The 20,600-nt window shown below is 40.8% G+C and overlaps 1 protein-coding gene across 2 annotated transcripts in view; it reads left to right on the forward strand.

Annotated features, from left to right (window-relative positions):
* Window positions 1–20,600, forward strand: part of MIPOL1 (mirror-image polydactyly 1) — a 539,082-nt gene that overhangs the window by 168,505 nt on the left and 349,977 nt on the right. The window lies entirely within an intron of this gene.

Consider the following 20,600-nt stretch of genomic DNA (forward strand, 5'->3'; position numbering starts at 1 on the left):
TGCTAAAATGTTCTTAGAATACAAATGCAGCCACCACATTTAAGGACTGGTAAGCTGCAAGATATTGCATGCAGTACATTTTTGCACGTAGATTTAGATGAAATCTAAGTTACATAAAAACATTTCAAGGGTTAAATGCTTGTTTTGTCTATGGGATAATGAATAAGGTTAATATGCCCTTATTGTTATGCTGTCCTGGCAGCTGGTACTTTCCTTGGTTCTCCAGTGTTCCAGTGTTCTTCCTTACTGGAATGTAAGTTGGCCCTCGGCATCAAAGTGTACAATGCAGGACTACTGTTCTAGCCTTGCTGGTTAAAGTGGGAGAACAGGCAGGAATTGTAATGCAGAAGAGACATGCTTTGTCTCTTCTGAATTAAAGTTACTTACCTGCCTGTCCACCCTTGTACAGTGAGCCGCACACGTGCAGCTCACTGTACAAATCCGGCAATGCTGTTTCTGACGGAGCTTAATGCATGTGCAGGAGTGACGACATCCCTGCCCGGCCTGAAGATGTCAGCAGCCAGGTGGGGAGCTCAGGGAAGCTGCATCACTGGAGCCAAGGTGAGTATCGTTCCACTTAAAATAAAGCACTAGAAGGTGGGCACATACAGAGCCCCAATCCTGAACATAAGCCACAGCTTCTCCAACTTTGTGCTTTCAGCCAGATACCCCTAAACAATGAGAGTGCTCTTATTGTCCATAAACCAGTATTCTTGTTAAGGGCACAGACACACCAGGGTGCAGTAGGACTCTGTTGGGTGGCTCTTCCAGCACAGTCCCACCGCAAGACAAGTCAGTATATCTTCTCTCCCTTCTGGCCAGTAAAACCTGTGCGACATTTCAGTAAAAGTTGTTTAAAAATGAAACGTGCAATGGACTACAATCAGCACAACAGCTCTGCTGTCATCCTACTGCACACCAGCTCCTGCATTCTAATCTAGCTGCTGATATGAATGTACTCTAAGATAGGTACAGTGCCCCTGTCCAATGTGGAGAAGACAAGGCCCTAATTCTGTGTGCATCCAGGATAGGGTGGCTTCTCAGACACAATGGTGTTGGTTTGCTAAAACTGGAGAGTGAAAAATATGGTGCAGCCCTACATAGAAACCAATCAGTTTTCATTATTTTTTGTCAAAGCTTAATTGAACAAGCTGAGGCTAACTAGCCAAGCTACAATTCACCTCTAAGTGGTAATCCTATGAGATAACTCATTTGAAGCATCTATTTGACCATGGTCAACTCATATCAATTGATACATTGAAGTCCAGGTATAATTTACTGTCTGCAATGCTGTTTTATTACATACAGTTAAAACATGCAGTTACTGCTCAAAGCCCATCAGCCTTATGGCACGCCCCCCATTTTCAATTATTTGCACTCAGTTAAAACTAGTAAAGGGCTTATTCCTCGCTGCTATACCATGCTTCTGATTAACTATTTAGAAAAATACCCAAATAGGACTAGTGGGCAGTGGGAGCGAGATGTGGGGCTTTTGAGGAAGACCAGTGGGAAGCTGCTCTACAGCTCGCTGACGGTTTCTCACCTTATATCACAATTGTACATTGTACTTAGAGCTCATTATACACCAGCTAAAATGTGTATGATGGGGCTATGCCAGGACCCTCTTTGTAGCAGATGTAAGCAAGGCCATGGGGATCTTATTCACATGCTATAGTAGTGCCCGAAACTTCATCGATCTTAATTTAGTGTTTCAAACTAACCTAATTCTAGACCCTAAACAATGCCTTTTGGGTATTTTAGCTAATGTTACCCAAGATACATTTATACTAGAAGTCCTCTCCAAGGCCCTGTTACAGGCGCGCAAGACTAATCTTGTGCGTTGGAAATCAAAAACTTCCCCTACTATGGAGGATTGGAGGCAGAATATGGGAACCATCTTACAATATGATTGTTTAAATTACCAACATTGTGGGTGCCCAGGTAAGTTTGAGAAACTTTGGTAAGCATGATTGGCCACTCGGGGTCTAGCCCCATTTGATTTGATAATGCATAGGCTATTGTAATTATCTCTTCATGATGTACTCTGCCTGCTGCTTTTTTTTACAACCTACCCAGGTTTGCCTGGATTATCAAGTAGGGAGATTTATATGCTCTATTTTCCACTGGTCCACTGCTGGAGAGGAACCTCTGCTGCTCTGTGTGTGGGGGGTTCTGCATATGACTTTACTGCATATAATAATACCACAATTTTGTTGTACTTATTTGTTCATTGGACAACTTGTAACACTGGAAACATTCTTTTAGTGCTTTTTTTTCTTTTTTGTTAATGGATGATTCTTTTGTACTGTTTTATATATGGTACTATATTCTGTTCTTTGTATGCCTTAAACATTAATAAATAATATTTATGATATAAAAAAAGAACAAGCTGAAGCTAGAAGCTGATTGGCTACCATGCACAGCTGCACCAGATTTTGCACTCAACAGTTTTAGTAAATCAACCCCTATACGTGGATTTGTACTGCAACAAATTTACTTTCAGGTAAATTTAGACAGTAGGGATAGATTATATCTTTACAGATATTGACAAGATCTCTTTTTTCTTTGTTATGCCTTCGTTGTGTGAGGATCATGTTTTAAAGTTCCATACATTTGTGCATAAAGAACCACTGATATTGACATTTAAGTTCACCGTCTTTGCACCGGGGTATCACAATTCAATGTGTTTGTGTACAGCATGGAATATAAATATGATTTGCAGAGGAAACCGTTTGAAGAAAATAATCTATATGGAGCATTTCTCCAGATAACATGTTGTTTTATACAAATGAGCACTGCAAACAGACTGGCCTACAAATATGAACTGAAACAAACGACACTGAGGGCTATGCTCGTGAGAGCTTTCAATTTAGAGATAAAATATATCAACTGTTAAGTTAAGCTGAGCAATACATCCGTGGAAATATAGACTGTTTCACAAGCCTGGAAACAATACTTCCAGAATCCACTGATGTCATAACAGGTTGTCCTGCTTACTTGACCGTGGTAAAAGCAAACATATAATGCTTTCCTAGATCTGTCAAAGGCTTCACATAATTGGCTGTGTCAAAAACATCTTTATTACAGTTTAGTTTTGTCTGCAGATAATGTATTAGTTTAACCAAAGGATGAAGTGACTTTCTGATAAATCTATAGCTAAATTTATCAGGCTTAAGATCTAAAAGAGTTATTAATGTGAGAGAGCAGAGCCCAAGCAGTTCCCTTCTGTATGATGGAGTATTAAAGTGGACCTAAAAGTAGGAGGAAGCACTAAAAGTAGAAACTAGAACTCTGTAAATATGTAGCAAGACCTTGTATAAAGAAACTATCATGTATCTGGTGAAGACTGGAATTTTGCGGAGGCTTCTCTCTTGCACTTGCTGCCCAACACTCCTGGAGTTGGAGACAGAGCGTGAAGGCATGGATTGGCTAGTGATGTCTACTGGTGGGTAGAGCTGGTAATCACAGTCCTCAGAACAGGATGCAGGAGCAGTTTGGCACCAGAGCAGAAGACGGAAGCAGGACCAGGAGACAGGCAGTGGTCAGCAACAATCTGGAAGCGAGGGACCAAATTGGCAGATAAAGCAACTCCTGGAGGCAGGCCAAGGTCAGTAACAGCCAGGCAAAGCAGTACAGAATCAGCAGGCAAAAACAAGTCAAGTAGACAGGCCAGGGTCAGAGTAAACAAGTGAACAGAGTTGAGGCAGGAGCAGAAGCGAAATCCAAAGGCAAGCCGGGTCATATACAGGCAAGCAGGTACAGAGGATCAGGGCTCAGGAACACGGGAACAAGCTGAAGACCATCAGCAACTGCTCATAGTAACAGACCAGTTTAAATAAGCTATTAGGTGCCAAGTGTGCACGCTAATTGATATTCACATGTGCACGTGTGCTTGCTGCGAACTGGAACAGTACATCTAACATTGTCCCTTCTCTTGGAAGTACAAGCATGTGTGCAATGCACACACGCACGAGCACGAGCATTGGTCCACAGTGGTTTTCTATGTTGAGAATCCAGTTTACCTTACAAAACATATAACTAATACAAAAACAATAAAAAAAAATATTTTTTTTTTTCTCCAGTCCTACGCGGTTAATGTTCCCATTGGTCATGGACGCTACCATTTTCTTTCAGGTACTGAATCTTCAGCCACTTGGTTGGATGGGCTGTGATGACATCACTCCCACACATGTGCATGGGCGTAACATCATCAGGCAGACAGCACCGTACATAAACACTAAAAGTGCAAATTGTGAACAAACACGTCCTTGTGTAATTCAAAATTTTTTATTTACCTCAATCATGTTCAGATAGACACAACCTGCAGTGCTGCCACCTATGGAAAGCAGGCCACTGTATTAGTTTGACCCCTATCTCTAGCAAGGTCAAAATGTGCTTATGTTGAACAGCGTTTTGAGCCAGGGTGCCAGATTCTCCCCACAACACGTTAAGTAAAGGCTTTTACATATATCCCTCCTAGATTGTTCTGAAATAAACAAAAATAGACTTTCAATGATGAAATAACATGGATAACAATTTAGTAAAACATATAAAACTCACATTTTAATTAGTGCAAACTAGTACTATCAAATTTGCATTGTCAAAATGTATCCGGTATACAGTATAGAAAACTGCAGATCCCACAGGTAGTTTCGACCTAAAATGTTGACAACATGGAAAACTTGATGTCACCACAAAGGACTTTCCATACTGGTTTCATCAATGAACTTCCTCTGCCTGTTTCTAAGTTGTGTTTCTGTATATGAAGTCTTGATTTTGCATACTTATTGGATTTATAGTTTCTACTTTTAGCACTTCCGGTAAATGGGCCTTTGGTTGGTATTTAATTTACAGTACTGAGGCAAAAGGGCAAGCAGGGGACAAAGTATTGCCTGTGGGCTCTCTGCAGCTGATTTGTTCCTTTTTTTTTACTGACTTAAGCTGGCCATACACATAAAGATGCCATAGATTCTTCTATCTACACTAAACAGTGTTGTTGGACATATCTCCCACTGCCATCTATTGTATTTTTACAACCGGCACCTGCAGCTGTCGAATATCTGATAAGTACCTGTAGCTCATTGACTGCAGCTGATTCACCCAGCTTCTTCAATTTTTTAATCAAAGTTTGTCTAGCTGGGTAGTGTTGGAAGGGCCACCCACAGTCCTAACTTTGGATGTTTCACAGGAATTGGCCAAAAGAAGAGCCGTGTATGACCAGCTTGAAGTGGGCTTATACCTGAGTTAAAATAAAATGCTGGCAGGTAGGATTTTTTATGACTGAAGAGACTCTGTTGTTCTCTTTTCTCATTAACTCTTCTCCCTGCCTGTTAGTGTTTATGTACGGTGCTGTCTGCCTGATGATGTTACGCCCATGCACATGTGTGGGAGTGATGTCATCACAGCCCATCCAACCAAGTGGCTGAAGATTCAGAACCTGAAAGAAAATGGTAGCATCCATGACCAATAGGAGCATTAACAGCGAAGGACTGGAGAGGATTGCTTGCCAGGTAAGTCTGCCATAATATGTTAATATGCTGTGCATACTACCACATTATGGCTAAAAGTTCCAGGGGCCTAATAAACAAAAATGTGGTGCATGTTTAATTTCACTTTAACTATGCCTTGTTCCACAAGAAGTCTTCTTACCATACACCCTCTCGTTTCCTGTAGCCCACCCACATTGCAGTTTGACCATGCTGCTTTGTAGAACACCTAATTAGTTCTGATTGACAGTGCTAGTCTCCAGCTAGCACATGCCTAAACCCAGCTTTGTCCCTACTCATACAGAGGGAGGGACCATGTCTTCCTGTGGTAGGGCACAACATTAAACACATACACAGCACTTCCTACAGTACATATCCAAAGAGTGTGCAGTCTTGTGTGAGCAGCATAAACAAAAGGAGTACTTGAGGAATGACAAGCTTATGACATCACCATGTCCAACATGTTTGTCCTCAGTAGAGATGGTAGCAACTGAGCTTGACTTAAGCTCTGCAATAGGAATGTTGACAAATTGGGCTTCAGGAAGGAACTCACAGGCACTAGCATCACCAATAGAGATGCGATTTTATGCAGAATTGTTCAACATTACTTTTCTGAAGTAGAAATAATTATCTGAAGATGAAGCAAAAGACCAGCAGGTAATCTTTTATAACGCATGAGACTTATTCTTTAAAGCTTTACTCAGTAAAGCTAAAAATGTGCTCCATTGCAGTGCAGCTTCCCTCGCAATGAAAGGGTTAACTGCTTATTTAATCTAGGTCAGGGGTCTCCAACTGGTGGCCAGATGTGGCCCTTTGCTTGTCTTTATCCGGCCCTTGGGGCACTATTCCTTCCACTGATTATAGGCACTATTCCTTCAACAGACACCAAAGACAGGGCACTACTCCTCCCACTGACCCCAACAATGGGACATTATTCCTCCCACTAACACCAACAATGGCACACTATTCCTCCCAACTGATACTAATGATGGGGCACTATTCGTGCAACTGACACCAATGATGGGCCACTATTCCTCCCACTGACACCAAGGATGGTGCAGTATTCCTCCCACTGACACCAACAATGGGATCCTATTCTTCCCACTGACACCAGAAACAGGGAGCTCATACTGTCACTGACTCAGTTGACACCAATGGTGGGCACTATTCCTCCCACTGACAGCAATAATGTATTTTTTAACTCCCACTGACCACCAAGCCTTTGACATTGTTTACACCCACCAATGCCAGGGTATTTTCTGCCTTTCTCTGGCCACAGTCCGGCTCCCCTAATATTTGAAGGACGGTAAACTGGACCTTTGTTTTGACCGTTTGGAGAACCCTGATCTAGGGGATGTAGGAGCTCTTTTACCTGATCCTTTCTCAGCAGATGACGTTCCTTGAAGCTTAGGCAGTGGACTTTAGCATTGGACAAGAAGTGAGGGGGATCCCCTTACTTCCTGTGTGCTAAAACATTGTCAGCAGGGGGCGGTAAGAGAGAGTTAAGTTTTCTAACAGACCTTAACGGCAGTAAAAATCCAAGAGGGGTTCTAATCCTTCCCCACTCTATCCACAACCAAGATAGAAGGTTTTGGCTAGACATTCACTTTACAGCTCTTGATTTTGCCATTTCCTCAGTGCAGGAAAAAATACAGATCAAAGTATATACAGTACTAGTCAGCAGGATTTGTCCATACCAAATGCACAGTGATTTCAGAAGTTGTAAAAAATAGTACCCTATGAATGGTGGATGAATGAATAAACTGCATCATCCATTCATATATTGCTTTTTATTGGGGGAACTTATAGTACCACTTCAATGAATGGAGCAGGGGAGTAGAGGGGGCAGGCATAATTGCCACTTTTGATGAGTGCCTGTGACAGGTGGAGCCATTCATATTAACACCTGTAGCACCAGAAGATCAGAGCTGAGTGCGTATCGGGGGACAGAGGAATAAAGATTGTGAGGAAGAGAGCAGCCACCAGCACACAGATCACTTGTCATTCATGTAAGTACCGACTGTTTTAAAAAAAAAAAAAGTAAATTGCCAAATTTCAGCTTTAAAGCGGTAGTAAACTGCTGCTGAAAATAAAAAAACTGGTTCCCCCATCCCCCGTAAAGTCATAATGTACTAGTATGCACCACATGCTAACACATTATGACAGATCCCTCCAGTGGCACACTGTCACCACTGACAGGGAATCCATCTTCACCCGGTCGTCTTCCGGGTTCAATGGCTGTGGCCGCTTGATTGGCCGAGCTGCGATGACGTCACTCCCGCGCATGTTGCTGGAGTCACTGTTTACGGTACAGGGCTCTGAAGGAATAGCACGGGTATGCCGTGTATACCCAGTATGACTATGAAAATGTTGTAACATCACCATCCATACATATGATTACAGAGCTAGTGTCTATATGATCCAACGCGTTTTGGAGTAACTTCACTCCTTCAGGGAAAAAGAAGAACTCTGCATATGAGTGACATCATCTACAAGATTGAGCATATATTTGTTTGGAACATTTCTTGTATCCATTACAATATTTTACAATTTACAATCTATAGATATACTCACAATACATGAAAGTGCAGAAAATTTTTTTGAGTTTTCAACCCATTTAAAAGACATGGTAATTCAAAATGCTGCCACCCCATGTGGTTGGATGACCGGCTGAACCTGGATGTGATGGAAAACCCCCCAGGTACGGATCACAAGGGCACACCACAGGTCATTGCAATAAATAGCTATGCAAATAAGTAGGAACACATTATGTGTCATACACTAGTGCCATAGACAGTACACGTTTAGGAGATATTTGCGGTGCCTACAGGCAAGCCTTACTATAGGCTTACCTGTAGGTACAAAGCAAAAAAGGGAGTTTACTCCCGCTTACATCAAAATCCTCAACACATTCCAGGTGCATCAAAACATGAGGTGTACTTATGTCTTAGCGTCTTTTATACATATGGTGGGGGTCCATTTTGATCAGCTAGTAAACAAATTCTCTTTTTAATCAGAGCAGTAGAAGACAGGTGATCCTTTTGTTACATATGTGTGCCTGTTCAGTTTTTCCTCTTGAATGTGGAGCTTGACGGATCTATCAGCAGGCAACTGTAAAGTGACATACATTTGTAAACATTCTTTTACCATCCACTTGCCCATAGACTTATGTTGAGCTTCCAATCAGGTCCACTTAAAACTGACAAGCGGATTTTATTGAATCAGCTGAAAGGGGCCTTATAGTTCATATTCTTTAGAAAGCATTTACAGCCTAGAGAGAGTAGAGAAGTCCATATCTTTACCACCAGAAAGGACCCTTGCTGTCTGTATGAAAGCAGTGGTCTCTCTGCCAAGGTGTGCAATTTGATGTCTTATTTGTTGCCAAAAGTCCCATCTGCATATACACTATATTGCCAAAAGTATTGGGACACCCCTCCAAATTATTGGATTCAGGTGTTCCAATCACCTCCATGGACACAGGTGTATAAAATCAAGCACCTAGGCATGCAGACAGCTTCTACAAACATTTGTGAAACAATGGGTCACCTGCAGTAGCTCAGTGAATTCAAGTGTGGTACCGTGATAGGTTGCCACCTGTGCAATAAGTCTATTTGTGAAATTTCCTTGCTACTAAATATTCCATGGTCAACTGTTAGTGGTATTATAACAAAGTGGAAGCAACTGGGAACACTAGCAACTCAGCCACGAAGTGGTAGTCCACGCAAAATGACAGAGCGGGGTCAGTGCATGCTGAACCGCACAGTGCGCCGAAGTCAGCAACTGTGTACAGTGTCAATAGCTAAAAACCTCCAAACTTCGTGTGCCCTTCAAATTAGCACAACAGTTCGTAGGGAGCTTAATGGAATGGTTTCCATGGCCGAGCAGCTGCATCCAAGCCTTACATCACAAAGTGCACTGCAAAGCGTCGGATGCAGTGGTATAAAGCATGCCGCCACTGGACCCTAGAGCAGTGTGGACGTGTTCTCTGGAGTGACAAATCACGCTTCTCTGTCTGGCAATCCGATGGACCTATCTGGGTTTGGCGGTTGCCAGGAGAATGATACTTGCTTGACGCATTGTGCCAAGTGTAAAGTTTGGTGGAGGGGGGATTATGGTGTGGGGTTGATTTTCAGGGGTTGGACGTGGCTCCTTAGTTCCAGAGAAGGGAACTCTTAAGGCGTCAGTGTACCAAGACATTTGAACAATCTCATGCTCCCAACTTTGTGGGAACAGTTTGGGGGTGGCCCCTTCCTGTTCCAATATGAATGCGCACAAAGCAAGGTCCATAAAGATATGGATGAGCGATTTGGGGTACTTGACTGGCCTGCACAGAGTCCTGACCTCAACCCGATAGAACACCTTTGGGAGGAATTAGAGCGGAGACTGTGAGCCAGGCCTTCTCATCCAACATCAGTGCCTGACCTCACAAATGTGCTTCTGGAAGAATGGTCAAACAATCCCATAGACACACTCCTAAACCTTGTGGACAGCCTTCCCAGAAGAGTTGAAGCTGTTATACCTGCAAAGGGTGGGCCAACTCAATATTGAACCCTACGGACTAAGACTGGAATGCCATTAAAGTGTATGTGCGTGTAAAGGCAGGCGTCCAAATACTTTTGGCAATATAGTGTATATTCACCCCAGCCATGCAGCAGAGAACAGCTGAACAGTGACACTATAGGAGATGAGGATCAGTGGTAGAAAACTATGCTTGTTCTCACTGGATTGGCAGGACAGTAGAAGAATATAGTATTAGGTGTGTTTAAGGTAATTCATCCTGCTTCAGAAATGTTATTATGGTATGTGAACAGCAAAAAAATATATGTGCAAAGCTAGATTACCTCAATATTGCAAGTATTCACTATCTCCCTTCTTGGAGAAGCAATAAAATCTGCTTCCAGGAGAGTGGCAAGTCGATGTCAGTAAGATGACAGCTAGGTCAACATATACCTTAATAAGAAATAGCACATTTTACCATCAATATAACCTTCTGCCCGGTAAAGGTTGGTTTCCATGCCAACATGAAACAATATATAAATAATCCAGGATGTCTAGGGTTTCTAGCTGGCTAAATTGATAGTTGAGACTTGAACAACCTTTTTTTATATAATAATATTTAGTATCATTTTACTGAATTCCTGTTTTATTTCTACATAGGGAATGATTTGTTTAGGATTTCAATAGTACTTTCACTTGCTAAAACATACAATGCTCAACAATTTGCCAAGAAAAAACAATGGGAAAATATTGAACCCTAAACACCAATCCCAACACAGCAGTCATTTTTTGGTGTGTCGTTATGATAAAACTCCACATTCCTAACAGTTTGTTATTGAAACAATTAACTTTTTAAAGCTGAACTACAGTATGTGATCTATATTTTTATTCTCCATCTGCCTGCTATTCTACTTTTTGCCCAAAGCAAGTAATTGACAATTTGAAGATATCATGACCATCTATGCTAATATCCCCAGTTTTGCCTAAATGTGTACAGTGCAAGACATTAAACCAGAAGCTGCGTGGTGCAGTCTAGGTCACACTGCACAGCATAAAACACTAATCTTTTAACATACTTTTTACTGTTCCTGAATAATAGAGACAACACAGCACACATTTTCACCAAATACAATAAAGCTGTAAAAAGTGAAGGCATACTATGAGTTAAGTCCAAGGAGCTGCAAGCCACCTCCTGGACTTCCCTCTATTATTAAAGTGTTACTAAACCCCGGATCCTGCATTCACTATATCTGGTCTCCCACAGTACACAGAACATGGAAATGCAAATAATTTAGTAAACATAAACTGCTAAATACCTTTTCTCATCAGCAGTTAGCGCAGTCTTGTGGCTTCTATCAATGTTCAGCCGAGCACTAGCTAAAGCTTGGAGGAATTTTAATTATTCTCTAGGAGGATGCAAAACCCCTGACCTCTGTCTGACCAGTGCTGATTGGCCCTATGCTGATCACATGCACTCTCCCAAGAAAAAAAAAAAACCCTCTAGCAATACACACCAAACTGAGCATGTGCAAAATGCCTATGGTTTAGTCTGTCTTACCAGGAGATAATAGGTGGTTGCTTGAAAAAGGAGAGGAGCAGAGAAGAAAGGATCAAATGTTCTTTTTACACAATGCAAAGGATTAACCCCTTAGGTTCTACAGTGAGTATAACAAGCATGCTTTATTGCATATACAGACTGATTTTACTGTTGTGTGTTTAGTAACACTTTTTAATATCTATAGCATTTCAAAACTGGTTTAGAGGCACTCAAGGGTCTTGCAGAGGAGGAAAATCAAAACCAGCAGTGTTTTTGTCAGCGTTTCGATGAAGCTCAGTCCATCTTTCTCAAGGCATCTTGAGAAAAGTTTTGGATTTATATGGATTTCTTTGTGTGTGAGCATTTGGGCATTTATCTCAAATATAGAGTGCCATGGGTTTTTTTTGGAACTATTATCTTCTAGGTTTATGGCTCTGCCGGAGCATACATTAAGACACTTGGGGCTGTGAGAGAAGAGAGAAGCGCACAGAGCAGCTATGGTTCCCCATTGCCACGCAGTTTTCCACTTGGTCATAATGGATGCCTTGTACAATGAGCACAAGCATACCTTTGCAACCTTCTGAGATGAGAAAGGAGGACACTTTGGCAAACAATATTTAGTCAGTAGACACACCTATGGCACACTCCAGATGATGACAAATTAAAGTGCAAAAATGAACGCTCAGTGCCAGTTCAAACTGCTGCAAAATCTATGTGGATCAGATGCATTCAGAAAATCATACATTCGCATTTAATGTCAAAAAGCATTATTTCGGACTTGTTCACATTTATGCGGTGCAAATTTGATGCGGTTGAGAAAAGGGTCTTGTGCGGGTTTAGTGTGGGTGTGGTGCGAATTTCATCTCTTGCTTTGCCCAGTCCCCTCAGAAATCTCATTCAATTCGCATCTGTGATAGCAAAATGAAGCATTCCCCTGATGATGCTGATTGGTGGCGAAACATGTTGGGCGGGGCCTAGTCGGTGATGTGCTCCTATACTTCTTATGTTTGTGAGTATATGTCTGCTTAATTAAATAAAAAATTGTTTTACGATACAACACCAGTGTGGTCCTTTTGATTTTCTCCTCCGGAGGGAATATCCATTTATTGCACAAGAAGATTCCTTCTGGTGTCTGTTGAGGAGGTGGTGAAAGTATCCTAGCAGTGAGATGAGTGCTGAGTACGAGCACACAAGCTTGTATTGATCTCGGGAAAGTGAGATCAATGTTTTTGGTAAGAGGCTGATCATTTATTTGGTGGAGGAATCACGTTTGCTCACCACATTTCAAGATTTGATTGAATCTCGGAGAATACATGTTGGTTTGAGCACTTTTTCATGTCTGGTTTTGCTTTTCATATGGCGGATTGCTCTTATTTATTATAAAATTGTGGTTTGTTAGCCTTTGTATTAAGAGGGTTCACAAGTGTATATTCTATTGCTATAAATGTAGAGATGCGCACCAAGTGTATGTTTAGACAGGTAGTGTAAGTGCCTGAATTTGACTCGATATCTTCCTTTTGCAGTCTCTCTACAGCAGGGCCAGAGCATCAGGGAAAAGTAAAATACATGGAGCCAATCTGCTCATGTGCCGACAAAAAACATGCCGATAGGAGGAGAAATTAGAATGACAGAGAGATGAGCTCATCACTGTGTTACTACTTTTACTGTCTAGCAACATGCTGGTGTGGGTCCTAGATGACCTGGGCCCAGAAGAAGTGGGTTGAATGATGCTGGCCATCAGACTAAGGACATCAGGCAGCAGAAAAATTATTGTGGGGGATATCTCTGGATTAAAGATGAACATTGCAGCAAAAGCTGGTTTTGTTACTTTTTCATTTTAATTGGCTTCTGATTTTCATCTGGGAACTTTTTACTGGAGTTTTGCTTTAAACCCCCTAGATCTTTTTTCACTGCCTTTTTTTCTTTTACATTAAAGTGGAGCTTTAAGCTGCGAAAAAAAGTTTGGCAAACTTGGTCAGGATTTTAATACAGAAGAGACTAGGGGCTTGATTTACTAACATTGGAGAGTGCAAAATCTGGTGTTACCGTGCATGGTAGCCAATCAGCTTCTAACCTCAGCTTGTTCAGTTAACGCTATGACAAAAAAAAAATGGAAGCTAATTGGTTTCTATGCAGAGCTGCACCAGATTTTGCACTCTCCAGTTATAGTAAATCAACCCCTATGTCTCTCCTGCGTTAAAGTTCCATTACCTGCCTGTACGCCTTGCACGTGCAGCTCAGTGTACAAATTTTGGCAATGCTGATGAATAAACTCCTACTGATCTTGGCTGGACCAATAAAAATGGCTGAGGATCGGTATCCAGATGCCAATCCAGCTGAAGATGAAAGCGACAAGCAGGGAGGTTTCATTTTGCAGTGAAATAGTGCATTTATTTATACAGATCTCAACACCAGAGCAAAACAAGGGACGTTTGAGGAGTAATAAGGGTCAAAGGGGTTTGGTTTCAAAAGGGGGAACACCCATCTAAATGTGGGCAGTTTGAAGCTATGGTATACAGGTGAGTTCAAAGTATTGTGTCAAAAAGAAATGGCTGGATTTTAAAATTGAAGAAGCACTAAAATGGTCAGGTACATGGTTGGATACTATGCTGGTTTATACAGTGGGTATAGAAAGTAATCACCCCCCCCCCCCCCAAAGATAAAAAATAATCACATTTTGTTGCTTTACAGCCTGAAATGAAGACACGCATTTTTTGTTTTATCCAGTTGTATTTAACATCCAAATAAAAGATATAACACCAACATGTCAGAAAAATTCAAAAACAGTCACTGAGTTGGAAAAAGGATCACCCCCTTATGTCAGTATTTTTTTGAACCACCGTTGCTTTAATTCCAGCCTTTAGTCTGTTGGGATATGTCTACTGACTGCACATCTGGACTTTGCAATATTTGCCCACTCTTTTTTTCAGATCTTATCAATTTTAGTAAAATTTGATGGTGACCATTTGTGGACTGCAGTCTTCAAGTTATTTCACAGATTTTCAATCGGGTTTAAGTCTGGGCTGTGACTACACTGTGTGCACAATTATTAGGCAAATGAGAATTTTGACCAAATCATCATTTTTATGCATATTGTCCAACTCCAAGCTGTATAAACTTGAATGCTTATTGGATTTAAGCCTATCGGGTGATGTGTATTTGTGTAATGAGGAAGGATGTGAACCAATTAGATCAGCATCCTATATCAAGGTGTGGATAATTATTAGACAGCTTCTTTTCCTCAGGCAAAATGGGTCACAAAAGAGATTTAATGGACTCTGCAGCACTCTTGAAGTTACTAAGATATTGGGGCCTGGTCGCAGAACCATCAAATGTTTTGTTGCAAATAGTCAACAGGGTCACAAGAAAAGTGTTAAGAAAAGGAGACACTAAATAACTGCCAAAAGATTTGAGAAGAATCAAACGTGAAGCTACCATGAACCCATTGTCCTCCGGTGCTGTCATATTGCAAAACTGCAACCTACCTGGAGTGCCCAGAAGTACAAGGTGTTCAGTGCCCAGAGACATGGCCATGGCGGCCATCTTGGATGAGGTCCATATTGCTAGGAAAACCATGAGCTAAAAGGCTGATTTTAATGCTGCATTCACTATGCTATTGTGTAAGTGCTTTTAATAAAGATTTATTCAAATTTTAAGAAGGTTTTACACGATGATCTTGTATTTTCATTCTGGGCACTTACATCTCTGATTTGGGAGTGCTGGTAGCCAGAGCCTGGAGCTTGAACCCTGTCTGAGTTAAGCCTGCATTACCTGTCAATCTGATAAGGTATATGGGTTGACAGATGCTAGATGATTTATATCACTACTGATGTTTGACCACTTATTTATGTTTGGCGTGGCATGGATTCACTGTATGTGAAGGATAGCTGACCTTTTAGTGGCAGCAGGATCCTGGAACATGAAAGTTTGTTGGTTTTACTTAGCCTGCACTACCTGTCCATTTGGTAAGGTGTATAGATTGACAGGTGTCACACGATTGATTGCACTGTATTAGCACTAGCTGAAGTGTGGCGTGGCACATTCTCACTGTATAAGGAGGCGTGTGGACCACACAAGCCATTTTTCACTCATTTTGGGTACTAAGAGTAGAAGAGGATGCATTGAATTGATATAACACTAAGAAATGGTGGACTATAAGAGGACACAATTAGGGTGTATGGACTCATTTTGAAGGATTTTCAATATTCATATACAGTGGGGCAAAAAAGTATTTAGTCAGCCACCAATTGTGCAAGTTCTCCCACTTAAAAAGGTGAGAGAGGCCTGTAATTGGCATCATAGGTAGACTTCAACTATGAGAGACAAAATGAGAAAAATAATCCAGACAACCACATTGGCTGATTTGGAAAGAATTTTATTGCAGGTGGGTGTGGTTTTGTCATATATACGTATATATTCATGACTTTGCGCAGCGTTGCTGCCCTGTAGCAGTACTTCAGCTATAGGGCGGCGGGAAAGTGGTGAAATACTCAGATTTGAAGTGTAAGATTTTGGATTGACCAAGAGCACTGTAGTTGTTCAATAATGAATGAATCATCAAAAATACAACTTGCCTACTAATTGTGCACACAGTGTAGGCCATGCAAGGACATTCACCTTTTTCTCGTTTAAACACTGTGTGGTAATTTTCTTTGTGTGCTTGCTTTGGGTCATTGTCATGTTGAAATGGAAACCTTCTTCCAATTGACAACTTTCTGGCAGAGGGCAGAAGATATTTGTCAAGAATTTTATGGTATTTTGCCCATCCATTTTTCCTTTTATCCTTATAGGTGCTCCAGTCCCTGCTGCAGAGAAGCTCCTCATAACAGGATATTACCACCTCCATGCTTTACTGTAGGAATAGTGCTGTTTGGATGGTGAGCTGTATTGGATTTCCACCAGACATATCGTTTAGTGTTGAGGTCAAATAATTCAATTTTAGTCTTATCTGCCCATAACTTGTTTTTTCCATGTGTCCTCCAGAATCTTCAAGGTACGTTTTGACAAGGCTCAGTTGTGACTGCATGTGGCCTTTATTGAGGAGTGGCTTTTTTCTTGCAACCCTCCCAGACAAGCCACATTTGTGAAGAATTTGTGATATTATTGTCACATGCATACAATGACCACTCTGTCATAAATTCCTGCAACTGCTTCAGAGTTGCTGTAGGCCTCTCTGACCAGTTTCCTCCTGGCTCTTCCGTCCAGTTTGGAGCGACATTCTGATCCAGGGAGGGTCTGTGTTGTAGCAGATACCTTCCACTTTTTATTAATAGCTTTCACTGTGCTTCTAGGAATTGATAAAGCCTTTGAAAATTTTTTGTATCCATCGCCTTACTTATGCCTGTCCACAATTTTATCCTGGAGATCTCTTGACAGTGCCTTGCCACCCATAGGTGATTGCTTCAGTTGCACTATCGGGGACTGAAATGCTCCAGGAAAGCTTTTTTCATGCTGAGCTATTTAAAATGACCACAGCTGATCAAAGTTTAAAGTCAAATGGTTTTGTGCGCCATTGAGAAGTGATTAGCTACACCTGATTGAATTTTATGTGTCTTTTTTTGGAGGGGGTGATCTTATTTCCAATTAAGTGATTTGGTTTTTGAATTTTTTTTCTGATGTGTCCAAGTTATATCTTTCACTTGGTGTAAATACAGCTGGATAAAACAAAAACTGTGTTTATCTTCATTTCAGCCTGCAAAGCAACAATATGTGTATTTTAAAGGGGTTGATTATTTTCTATAACCGCTGTACAATGTTGTAAATGTGGGTAAAAGGACTTCATGTAGGGAGCTCTAAAGAAATGTAAGATAAATTACATACTAAATGTGAATCCATCCACCCCACCCATTGTAATGGATCACTCTAAAGCTTTATTAATTACACACAAGGACCAGCAATACATATTTTCTGCTTTGGATTGCAGTCAATGAGGATTTTGTTGGCTGATAATCCTTTGGGATAAAGACTGATGAGACACTGCTTTGCTTGATATACTTTGCCTAACATTCAGGACAAAGGTGAATGCTAGGTGATGAAATCAGGTGCACTGAGTGATTGCTTGAAAAGATGTTTACTGCATTGTGTACAACTTTTTTTATGTTATATTCTGGATATTTTTTTAGATTTATTACTGTGAAATTCAAGAGCGCACAGGGTGAATCTTTTTGTAAACAAAGAGGCCTTTTAATGCATGTTACAGTTAAAACTTAAAACCGTATTAAGGCCAAAAATAAAAATATTAATTGCAGCTTACAGAGCTTACCAATTCTTAGATGTGGTGGTTGCATTTGTTTTCTTTTTAACACTTCTTTTTTTCTTTAAATTTTACCTGGCCAGTAAGTCTGCTGTTTTTCAATTTTCTTTAACAGGCCAAGCTGTCCACACAAAGTAGCAATTGGAGGGTTGAGACAACTCATTTAACACTGACAGGGGTGCTTACAATGATCAGCTTTTATTTATTTACAGTGCATTGATAAAGTATTCAGACTCCCTTCACTTTTTTCAATTTTGTTATGTTACAGCCTGATACTACAGTTGCTTAAATTCATTTTTTCTCTCATTAACCTACACTCCGTGCCCCATAATGAGGAAGTGAAAACAGAATTTTAGAAATGTTTACAAATGTTTGAAAAAGGAAAAACTGAAATATCACATTGGTATAAGTATTCAGACCCTTTGCAACAGCATTTGAAATTTAGCTCAGGTGCCTCCCATTTCTCTTCATCGTTGCTGAGATGTTTCTTCACCTTGATGGAATCCACTTGTGGTAAATTAAATTGATTGGACATGATTTGGAAAGGCACACACCTATCCATAAAAGGCCACACAGCTGACAATGCATACTGTATCAGAGCAAAAGCCATGAGATCAAAGGAACTGCCTGCAGAGCTCAGAGACAGGTATATTGTAAGACACAGGTCTGGAGGAGGCTACAAATAATTTCTCATGCGCTAAAGGTTCCCAAGAGCACAGTGGCTTCTATAATTCTCAAATGGAAGAAAGTTGGCACAACCAGGACTCTTCCAATTGCTGGTTTCCCGGTCAAACTGAGCAATCGGGGGAGAATGGCCTTAGTAAGTGAGGTGACCAAGAACCCGATGGTCACTCTAGCTCCAGAGATCTTGTGTAGAGATAGGACAAAGTTCCTGAAGGACAACCATCACTGCAGCCCTCCACCAATCCATGCTTTATGGTAGAGTGGATATATTGAACCTCTCCTCAGTTAGAAATACATGAAAGCCCGCTTTGAGTTTGAATATAAGCACTTGAAGGACTCTCAGACTGTGAGCAACAAGATTCTCTGGTCTGATGATACCAAGATTGAACTGTTTTGGCCTCAATTCTAAATATGACTGGAGGAAACCAGACACCCCTCATCACCTGCCCAATGCCATCCCAACAGTGAAGCATGGTGGTGGCAGCATCATGCTGTGGGGTGTTTTTCAGCAGCAGGGACAGGTCAGGGTTGAGGGAAAACTGAATGGTGCAAAGTATAGAGATATCCTCAATGAAAACCTGTTCCACAGCACTCAGGACCTCAGACAAGCCGTTCACCTTCCAACATGACAACAATCCTAAACAAACAGCCAAGATAACACAGGAGTGACTTAGGGACAACCCTGTGAATGTCCTAGAGTGGCCTTGCCAGAGCCCTAACTTGAACCCTATTGAACATCTCTGGAGAGACCTGAAAATGGCTGTCCACTGAAAGTCCACTTGTTGTGTCCCCTTGACACTTGTTGTGTCATACCCAAAAAGACTCGAGGCTGTAAGTGCTGCCAAAGGTGCTTCAACAAAGTACTGAGTAAAGGGTCTGAATACTTAAGTACATGTGATAATTATTTTTTTCTTTTTAATAAATTCACAGACATTTCTAAAATTCTGTTTTCATTATAGGGTACTGAGTGTAGATCAATGAGAAAAAAAAATGAGTTAAACAACTGTAGTATCAGGCTGCAACATAACATTGAAAAAAGTGAAGGGGGTCTGAATATTTTATGAATGTACTGTATGTAAAAAATTTCAAAGAAAAAAACTGTTGTAACTGCTTATAAAGTGTTATCTGGAATTCAGCTTCATTTTGTAACTATATTCAAATAGGCCAGTACAGCTAACACTCCCCTCCCCCCAACTGACAATGCTACTGTCCAAAGGTGTCTGCTTTACTACATAATCCAGAATGCAAACACCCTAAGACAGGAGTGTGTTACTGGCCAGGTAAAATAAAGGGGGAAAAAAAACTAAAAAAAAAAAGATAAAGAATGCAGCCACAACATCTAAGGGTTGATAAATTGCAATATATTGCATTTTTTATTTTGGGGGGGGGGGTTGATACCTATTTAAGCAAGCAAAGCTGATATATGAAAATAAGAAGAAAAATTGTACTCTTCTTCATGGTGACAAATAAGAGTTAATCTCATTAAAAAAGAAGTGTAAGGAAACTCATTGGTTGCTGTGGTCAAAAGTTCTGCTTTGGTTCTGGTTTTCTTTGCTGTGGTCCTAACATATGGATACCACTTTGAAATCCAAGAGTATCTGTGGTCTTCACAATTCGCTGTATGCTTCTGTATGCATGTGATGGTATTACTAGAGATCACAAATAGTCTTTGTATCCAATAAACCATCTAGTGGACATTGTAGCTAGAGTCCCTCTTGTATCTTCTTACGTGCCTCTTCTCTTACAAACTTTCATAGTGTTGTTGCTACCTAGGTTATTGGTTTGATAACTTGTCATCTCTTTGTCCAGAATAAAAAGCCATTAGGCCAACATACGTGTGTTAACCAATGTTACAGGTATTATGACTCTCACAGTAGGTAAGCCATTCAGACCATAAACCATCCCTTGTTCTGCATTATATCAAGTGTCATAAACCGCATATTTTCATTGTTTTCAGAAACGTGTCTTCTCCTCTCACCATGAAACCAAGGATGCCTTCTTCATTGCTTTCCTTGGCTCACAAATTTATAACGGCACTTACATGTTTTGACTTTACAGCGAGTTCTGTTATTGTAGCATGCCTGACAAGACTAGAAGCTATCACTGCCTGTAACTGGTTCCAATACTAATAATGTTATACAAA

This window comes from Staurois parvus, unplaced genomic scaffold, assembly GCF_062004578.1.
Source record: "Staurois parvus isolate SC_StPar_1 unplaced genomic scaffold, SC_StPar_1.0 ptg000237l, whole genome shotgun sequence".
NCBI lineage: Eukaryota > Metazoa > Chordata > Amphibia > Anura > Ranidae > Staurois > Staurois parvus.